Source organism: Carassius gibelio, chromosome B11, assembly GCF_023724105.1.
Source record: "Carassius gibelio isolate Cgi1373 ecotype wild population from Czech Republic chromosome B11, carGib1.2-hapl.c, whole genome shotgun sequence".
Lineage (NCBI taxonomy): Eukaryota > Metazoa > Chordata > Actinopteri > Cypriniformes > Cyprinidae > Carassius > Carassius gibelio.
The window spans coordinates 22,223,656-22,233,594 of record NC_068406.1 but is presented as its reverse complement, the minus strand read 5'-3'; the positions used below and the strand labels follow the sequence as shown (position 1 = coordinate 22,233,594).

The 9,939-nt window shown below is 35.2% G+C and overlaps 1 long non-coding RNA gene across 1 annotated transcript; it reads right to left on the bottom strand.

The window, feature by feature from the left end:
* Window positions 1–270: 270 nt before the first annotated feature.
* LOC127968047 (uncharacterized) lies at window positions 271–9,608 on the bottom strand. The gene is made up of 3 exons (XR_008155882.1): window positions 9,433–9,608; window positions 6,139–6,316; window positions 271–478 (listed from the first exon to the last, which is right to left on the bottom strand). It is a non-coding gene; the product is annotated as an uncharacterized LOC127968047 (long non-coding RNA).
* Window positions 9,609–9,939: the final 331 nt, after the last annotated feature.

Sequence of the window (9,939 nt, the reverse complement as noted above, 5' to 3'; positions counted from 1 at the left end):
AGTGCAAGGTGGGGGGTTCGATTCCCTGGGAACACATAATATGTAAAAATTGATAGCCTGAATGCACTGTAAGTCGCTTTGGATAAAAGCGTCTGCTAAATGCATAAATGTAATTTAATTTAAATTGAATATATTGACAAGCTCAACAATCACACACCAACAAAAGCATTTTCTGTACCTGTGAGAGTAGAGACATCATGGAAGGCCTGTGCCTGCGGACGATCCTCCTTCAGGTTCCCAGGAGCGAGGCAGATCTCCTGAGCGAGGGTCCCGCATCCCTCTCCCTGCTCTCCATTAGGGATGAGGTGCCCTGGGGTCTCCAGGAAGGGCTGAGAGAGGCACGCAGGAGGGGAAGAGGCAGAATCAGAGGAGTGGGACAGTGTGAAAGCCCTGCTGGGTTTCAGGGTGATGAACGCTTGAGGCCTTCAGCAGACTGATGCTGGATCAGAGAACAGACAGACACACGTCCTCATGTGACCTAGCCGGGACAGAAAGAAACAGAGTGATGCACACTGATATTAACAAACTGAATGTAAGAAAAGAGCTTTTTGTGTACTCCTCTATCAAAAGAGGTATAAACACAATGATGCTCAAGAAAGCATCTGAAAACAGGCCATTGATTGTATTGTCCTTTTGATGTGTAACTAGATAGGCCCTCACGTACTGGAACTACAGCTTAATGTATTCCAGGGAAAATATCTGTCAGATCCAGTATTAAATGTCATGATGCATGTTTCAATAATTCAGCTGGTGGCAAATAAACAATCATGCATGACTTTTCAGCCATGACCTGTTTGGAAACAAAGACCTGTGGTGAGAATATATCACGTTTGATAGGATATTTGGATACAAGATGTGTTATGACAATAAAAGGTAATATTGTGCTAGAATATAATTATACCATAGCAATCCTTTGGTAAGCTCATGCTCTTTTGGTTACTGTTGTTTTGTCATAGCTTTATAGAACATCCAATAGAAATGAACTAGAGACTTGTACTTCTATAAATAAAACAAAATAGGAAAAATGCACTTCTAGAAATAAAATAAGGAAATAAAATATAATAGATACAATTCTTCTAATTTATAATCATTTAAAATTGAATGTGCAACAAGTTGTGAAAATACAGAGCATTTTTAGTTGTCATTTTTTCACAAACACTTGAGAAAAACTGCTCTAAAAAAAAGCATGGATCAGAACTGGACTAACACAAATTCTCACAGTCTCTGGAATAAGATGAGCCTCATATTTAACATGCTTACAGCTGATAAGATTTATCAGAGATACAAAACAATAATTGTTATATAATAGCTTTAGATTTAGCTTTTTTTTTTCATTTCTGGCATTTTTACCTCTAAGCTTGTAAGAAACATAAACCTTTGTTGGTCACAGAACATATTTCTTTAAATCCAATGGAAAAATCCAGGGTGATGCTAGCTTCCCGGGTTGGCAGACAAAAAAATACATCACTCTGCAAACTTTTAATTCCAAAACAAATTTGAGCCCTGTATTTATTGTTGGTTCTAAAATGTTGACCCAGTTCTTAAGTCACTGTTCCTTTCAGCCAGAGACTTTGGACTAGTTCAAGGTGACCGGACTCACTGCCAACCAAACTCCTGCTGGAGCTGCCTACGTGTGTCCTTTCACATAGCCTCTACGCCTCTCAGTCTCAGGGAAAGAGAGAGGCCAATAGAGAGAGAGAGAGAGAGAGAGATAAAACAAGAGAAAGTGGGAGAGAGAGACAGGCGAAACAAAGAAAGTATTTTTTCAGCCTATCAGAACACACTTGAATTACAGCTTAAGTTGGCAGGAGGGGCAAGTTGAGTATTCAGAAAGCATGTGATTGGCTGAATGCAACATGCACTATGAACCGGTCGTCTCCTAGGAGACATGAGGACTGTGAACGTGCGGCTTGGTCACATGATGTATCCGTCAGTGGGCTTTTATGGGCATGGGCTCATGCAAACACATAGACATCTATATGCATGCATACTAATAACTTGTTTTTAAAAGTTTAAAGTTAAAAAATTTACTTACAGTGTCAAATGCTCACAGACCACACTTTAACTACAAGTCACAAACCATTTCTTTCCATCAAAATCAAACCACTTTCCTGCAAACTGTTCAATGAAAATCAGCCCTATGAAGAACACACTATGGGAAGATCATCATATGCACAGTTTTTCCTGATTAAGCATGTCAAGGTTAATGCAGTTTTCCTTTCCTCTCTCACCTTCAGTAAATAGATCAGTTGACTGATATGAGTTTTCCAAAGGCCAGTCTTGATGCCAGTATATCAACGTGGCAGGCGACTAATATCATGCCAGTATTTTGATAATGCAATTTAATGATCGCAAATAAGACAAAAAGCCTTTATTCAAAATCAATTATAATTAAATATTTGAATATCCATAATAAATAATAAATTGATATTTACTCTGGGAACCTTTTGTTTTGACCTTAGTGCCTGGACAATTATGTTCTAACCTATTTTTGAGTCCAAAAAAAATATCTTTAAAATTATCCAAATGGCAAAAGTTGACAGCTAAGGCAGGTAAAAATAGACCTACTGTATCTGAAAATTGCTTGTGTATTATGCAGGCTATTGATCGATTTTGTAACTGGCTTTAAGGAGAACTGATGCTTTTGGCAATTTACTAAGCAAGCATGTGTATCTTCTAATGCTAACATCAGATCAGGTCAAATATCAACAAATTAACCAAGGCATATCAATACCTAAGATGGTCAAAACTGTTTTTTTTTTTATATCTTTACAAAAATATGAGTCATATCAGTGGAAGGAAATACATAAAGGCAAAACAAGGAACTACAAGCTCAATTGTAGTAAAATACTGGCAGTTACAAGAATGTTTTCCTCTAATTTGCATTGCCTGGATCAGGTAGGTTGATTGCCGGCCATAAACCATGACATACTAACAAAGTCAGGTTGGATACAGATGTAATAAGAACAATAAGGGAGCATGACCAATCAAAATCAGATTCAAATATGATTTTAAAAGATACGTCCGTCAATATCTAGCCTACACTTTAGCCCTCTTCAATCCTGCAGAGATGCACAAGGAATCATCCATTACCTTCTGCTTGATAATCCACAACCTTTAAAAGAAAACAACTACATTCATTTTTTTCAAATATGTTGCGCAGTCTTAAGTTATGTAATGATACCGGCTCTCAGCAGCAGTATCAGCTGTTTCTAAAGGAGATCTAACGGAGAAGCTCTGTCTCTGTCCCCAGGTGATAGATACGTTTCTCCTATCACTGCTGTATCTGATCATGCGTGCCGACTATACAAACAATCCCCATTGCCTACGAGCAGTCCTGCACACACTCTACCTGAATAAAAAGGACAAACAAATCATTGTCATCATAAGATTATGAGCTCAATGTACAATAAATAAGACACTGATGATGCAATTTGCAGTTGAAAATAGCACTTTTGTGGAAACCTGTTTTTCCAAACCAGTATGCTAGTATTTTGTCCATGGAAAATAGTTAAACAGAGTCTTTGCAGGTTTAAAGATAAATTTAGGATATTCATGTCAACATGTACAGTAAGTCTTTTATTCAGTTAGTTATTCGCAACACTTTAGTGTTTGAAAATACAACTTCAAACAGATCATTCATTTTTTTATTCATTTTACAAAAAATAAAAGAGATATATATATATATATATATATATATATATATATATATATATATATATATATATATATATATATAAATTCCTCAGTATTTTTGTCTCGTTTTCAAGTGCAAATGTCTAGGATTCTTGATTCAGGAAAGTGCATTTACTTGAGAAGATAAACTTTTTTTTGATTGATTAAACTGATTAAAATTAAGTTACTTTATGATTAAACCGAGGACAAAAATCTGCTACTGAGCTCCAAAATTCTATTTTCATATATGGCAGATATTTTTATTTGATTTTTTTAAGCATGAACGTTATATTATGACTTCATATTAATTTGACATCTGAAGCAAATGTATATTTATTGAAGGAAGTTTAGATATTTGTTTTGGAAAACTAAATACAGAAGAAAAAAATAATTTGTTGCAGTTTATGCAACATTCATTGCCATTCCTTTATGAATTTAAGACATTCTATTCCAATTTAAGGCCTTTTAAAGCCAAATTAAGACTTTTTAAGCCATTTTAGACCCACAGAAACTCTTGTGAAGCTTTTTTAAAACGTTCTTTGAACATTAAAATTATTATTTGCCAAAGGCACATTCACAGACTTTTAAAAATGACATTTGATGATCACAATAAGGTTTATTCACAGAGCTCTGAAGTCCAGCTGGCTCAGAGTCAGGAAAATGACATCACCCTCCCTCCCCCTCTCCCTCCCACACGTGCTTTGTTCGGGTTTTTACCTCAATCTAAATCATAACTCACAAAGTGTGGACTGGTGCATGTTACACATTAACCCGAGGACATGAATAATAAAAAACTTCCTATGCGTCTGAACTGATGCACTTTCCTGGACTCTGCAAATAAAAAGTAACAAGCTATATATAGCTCATCAAAGTTCTACCTCTAAACTTTCTTTCCATAAAGAGGATGATAATGATATGAGACCTGAAATAATACATTAGCAAGAAGGCAAAAACCTGATATGTGCTGTAAGCTGGGCAGGGATTTATGTTAAAGAGGTCAAAGTTGCGCTCATGTATCAAATGACATCAGTATTTATAAAGGAGATCCGCTGATCTGCTTTGTTTTCACTGTTTCAAGCCAGAAATAAATCTAACATTCCAAATAAATTCTGCTTTTAGTGAATTGGGATAAACTATAGAGCTATAGTGGATAAAGTTAGGTTAGAAACTTCTACAAATAACTTTTTTCTATTGAAATATATTTTGTAATATATAATTTATTCCTGTGATGACGAAACTGAATTTGTCAGCCATTACTCCAGTCGCATGTCGCATGATCCTTCAGAAATCATTCTAATATGCTGATTAATTATTATCAATGTTATAAGCCCACCCAATCAAAATGAATTAAAGATTGTGTAAAAATTTTTATGCAGTGATTAAAACCAATCAGAACCGGACTGTATTTCAAGAAGTTTAAGATAATAGCTGGAGACTGCCCCAATACTATAATAACTCCAGAAAAATGCAGTATTTTTCTTTTATTAGCTGAATGCAAGGCGCGCTGAATACACGAGGTGCTTCAGTCTGTTGCAGAAAAGTAGAGGTCCAAAACGGGCAGAAATATTCATTTCCCTCTATCATGGGGAGTTTGTGAGTTACGGGAAGTTTAATAAGCTACATGAAGATGTATCATAGCCCACTACGGAAATTACCTGAGCAGTTTTAATAGTTTTAATGGCATTCATTGCATGGACGGGGCAAGAACATAAAATAAGCGTCTAAAATGCATAGGCTATAGAGGAAGAGTGGGGACAGTTGCAACACTTTTTGCATTTGCTTTAGTTTCTCAGAGACTGTTTGCATTAGAAAGCCAGAATTTAAAAACAATAAAGCCACATCAGTGAGCTACTCACCCACATTGCTGTAACACGTGCACATATGATCATATACATGCAATTTATACTTGAATAGACAAAGCCAAATGTTGCAACTGACCCCACAGCAGGGCACAGTTGCAACATTCATTAAAATGTAATTAAAAAATAAATATCATTTAGCAATTTCTTAATTTTATATGTGCATAGGCATGGTCTTTAATAAGTTAAATGGGCTGTATAAAAACAAAGAATAGTAAATGGGGAAAAATTTAACATTTCAAGTAATAACCATGTCTTGATTAATTATTACACCAAATGTACCAAGCTATACATTATAATTATGATATGTATTTTTAGTGTTATTAATAAAATAATCACGATCTTGTGTAATTGAAACACAAAAACAAAATGTCTAAATGGTCTGTAAACAAACAACGATATATCACATTTCACTGTGGACAATTACTTCCTGCCTCCTTTCTATCGAGGGCTTCTACAGTGTCTCAAACTATACTTGGGCACCAAACAGATATGTCATGTCCATTTGAGTCATGTTCCATACATCTACAGAAACAGGCTCGTAATAGCAGCTAAGAGCGACAACTGAGAGTCAGACACATAAAAGAAGTCTAGAGCTACTTACAGCAACTGACAGATGATCTCTGCATTGGGCCAAAGCAGAGCCGCTTTCCCCGGGACACAGAAGATAGGTCACACACAGGAGCCTGTGTACTTCTTCAAACTGTCTTTTTCACCCGCTCAAGGTTGCCCTGTCTTGTTCTGCTCACTCTATCGACTATCTTGTGCACTGAGATGACTTTCTGAATGGAGAGATAGGGAGGGTGGAGTAAGAGGAGTGGGTGGGAGCAGGAGAGAGGGAGAATAAAGAGAGCCGGCACTTTGCAGCTCATCCAGCTAAAAGCAGTTTCACCGCTGACAGGTCAATTTAATCAAATGCCTCTGATTACTTTATGGAATCAATCAGATTTACTGATTCATTTAACCTAATCATTCATTTTACACTCATGAATGGTTTGTGGATGCTTGTGATGGTTTTGATGCTTATTAAACCCATTATTAAATTGCATTGCTTCATTCATTTGATAATAGTACTCAGTGATGACCAAGTCATTTATTTAAATGTCAGTGACTTCCAGGTGTGATGTGGCACAGTGTGACACTTGCAAAATGTAGCCCAACTGAGTTTTTTATATATCCAAAGGGTTGATTATTTGTAAAATTAACACACCTTTTTTTTCTTTTTATTATATAATAGCCCTATTTAAATAGTCTTAGAACATTTTCCAACTTATTTTTCTACTTTTTCTGCATTTATTTTATTTTATTAATGTCATAGACACTGATTTTCGCCATTTTAAATTACACAAATTCATCATAAAAATATATATATATATATATATATATATATATATATATTTTATATATTGTATTTTTCACAAAGGATAACAACAGTAAGGACAGTGATATGACTGATTATTAGGATTCAGGTAAATATTTATAATACCTAAATACTACATTTGAAATTAGATTTAGCAAGATTAAAAATCTTTAATATGTCACTTCTGAGACAATATATTGATTCCAAAAATAAAAATGTAATTTTCTTTTGTGATTTTTAGAAAAAAAGTATGAACTTTTCTGTGATGCATGATGGACATTGACAAAATAAGTTTTAAAACATCTATAAAGGCCAGAAGTTCCATAGTTATAATCCTAACATAATAAAGTTCAAGAAATCTATTACAAATTGCATTCATAAATATTCAATTTAGAACCAAACCTATGCTGGTTAATTATAATAGTTTTTAAACATCATGCCAGCTCACATAATGAAATAATTTTTCTAAATGTTTATTCAAAACAGGAACACATTGATATTTCATATTTCTCCTCATAACATTTTCCTCATGAGCCCAGGATCAGACTCTACCCTCTGAGTCACCATACTGATTTTAACAACATCCTGGAAACACTGTCTATGTCCCTGTTCCTTCTCTTCCACAACAATAGGAGCACATGCACAAACCACAGAGTTCCCTGTTTTGCATTTGCTGGGAAAAGAACAAGCCTGAGCACACACAGCAAATCAGAGAACAGGTGCGGACAGGCTTGGAGAAATAAATCACATGCTGTATTTAAATGAATACGTTCAGAGAACAATGTCCATGTTTTCTAATTGAAGTCCATTTTCTGATTAACCCTTCATTTCCACTGTACTGTACGTAACAATAATAATCATGCACAGTAATTTAATCAACTTAATTTTCATTCAGAATTACAAAGTGTAGGTCAAGAGAGTTCTATGGTGCATTATTTATAATGCATTCACTTGTACATTGGTATGCAGAAACTTAAGAGAAAGAACAGCTGAGGTGTTTGTAATCTTTATATTATGTATATATAATGTCGTAAATTGCAGATAACTGGAATATTGGCTTATGGCAATAAGGCGTTTTACATGACTCAAAAATAATTAAAATGATATAATGTATATCAGTTTATTATTGTGCATGCAAAACCAGTCAATGAATCTCTCCGGGTGTGTCTACACCTGTCTGTTGCTGTTTTTCATTTCAGTGGGAAAATCCACAGCAGCTGTCTTAAACTCAGGGTAAAGCCTGTTTTTAGCAAAGTACTGCATAAAAGGATTAATAAACCATTAGGTTACAAATTAATGGGAGGTTTAAATATTTCACCCACATTGATTTTCATAATTTCCCACTTATTACTTTATTCTAGTTGATAAATCGCTTCACTGGGCAAATAAATTAGGTTTTAATGACTTCACAGCCGACAGGGAACATTCTCAGAACTTTGGTTAGAACATTCTGGCAAGATCCTCTCACAGTTATGAACAAACATTTTTCCACATTAACTGAACGGTCTTTCAAAGTACTTTAGACTTTAAAGGGATAGTTAAACAGAGAAGGAAACTCTGTCATCATGTAGGCTACTCACCCTCAAGTTATGAAACAATGACTGCTGTCAACTTTTTGGTTACCAACATTCTTCAAAAAATATTCTTTGTGTGCTTAACAGAGGAAAGAAAGTCACACAGGTCTGGGACAATAATATAAGATTTGCATTTTTGGGTTAACTATCCCTTTAATAATTTTCTCAGAATTTCAGCAAAAGCATTATTTATGCATTGTTCATGGAATGCTTTTTTCTGAAATGTTGTAGTTGGATGTTCATTATTACTTTCTTCAGAATGTTGAAAAATTCTCAAATGGAGCATTCCATTTTAAATCGTTTTTTAAAAACTTTTTTAAACGCAGAAATAACGTTCACACGTTATGAATCATAACTCAATGAGAACGTTAGCTAAACTATCTAACTCTAAGAATATATTTTTGTCAGCTGGATTGTCATCTCCTATTCTATCTAAACAATACATAACTACTATGAGAACTTCATAATGACGTCACCGTGAGCATGTCCGGGTGTGTATTATTTTTGTAAGGGCTCAGCACCAGGCTGTAGAAAACCTGTAGAAAAGTATATCCAACTGCAAGCTCCCTTTTCGGATAGCACCAGACACAAATGCCCTATGTGTGCATTCAATTCGGAAACAGAAGACACTTTTCAGTGTCAAAGCTTTCCATGAGTTTCCTTAACCTTATTTGGTAGTGAGGAAGTGCAGCAGATGGAGAGAAAAAAAAGGGGAAAAAAGGAGTAAAAGGACTCATTATTTGGTCTGCATAAAGCATCAAATGCACGCTGAACCTTTTCTTTAACCTGTTATAAAAACACAAGGAAGTGAACTGTAGATGTTTGTAATCAATGCATGAGTAAAGATGAAATGTCCCACCCTGCCAAACAACTGAACAGAACAGTCGCCCCTCAGTCCAACTTCCTCGCTTCACGAATCAGCGGCCAAACAGTTCATTTTGTTGACAGCTGATTTATAACTTACTTTATTTTGTTTGTCCTCCTTTCTCACGTTTTTGCCCCTAGGTGAAGTTTGTCGACAGTGCCTCGGGCTGTCAGGATCCTCTGGACAGATCCTCCGTGAACGGCGCGCGCTGTGATTCAGGAGCTCGAGCTCCGTCCATCAGAGGTCGCTCCATCACTGAGGAATGTTCAGCTGTTCATCTAAACACAGAGCCTCAGATGTGCTGTCAGGAGAGGCATTTAAGTGGACTGAAAACATTACGCCAGTTTTTGATTTAAAATGTATTAAGTAGCACAACTGTTTTCAGCATAAAATAAAAAGAAGAAATGTTTCTTAAGCAACAAATCATTGAATTAGAATGGTTTCTAAAGGATCAAGTGACTGTGGAGACTGGTTGCTGAAAATTCAGCCTGGCTATAACAGGAAAATTGAATTTTAAATATATTATTTTTGTGTATATTTTTATATATTTTGTGTATAAAATATATTATTTTTTATAATCACAATGATTGTGATTATAATTCACAA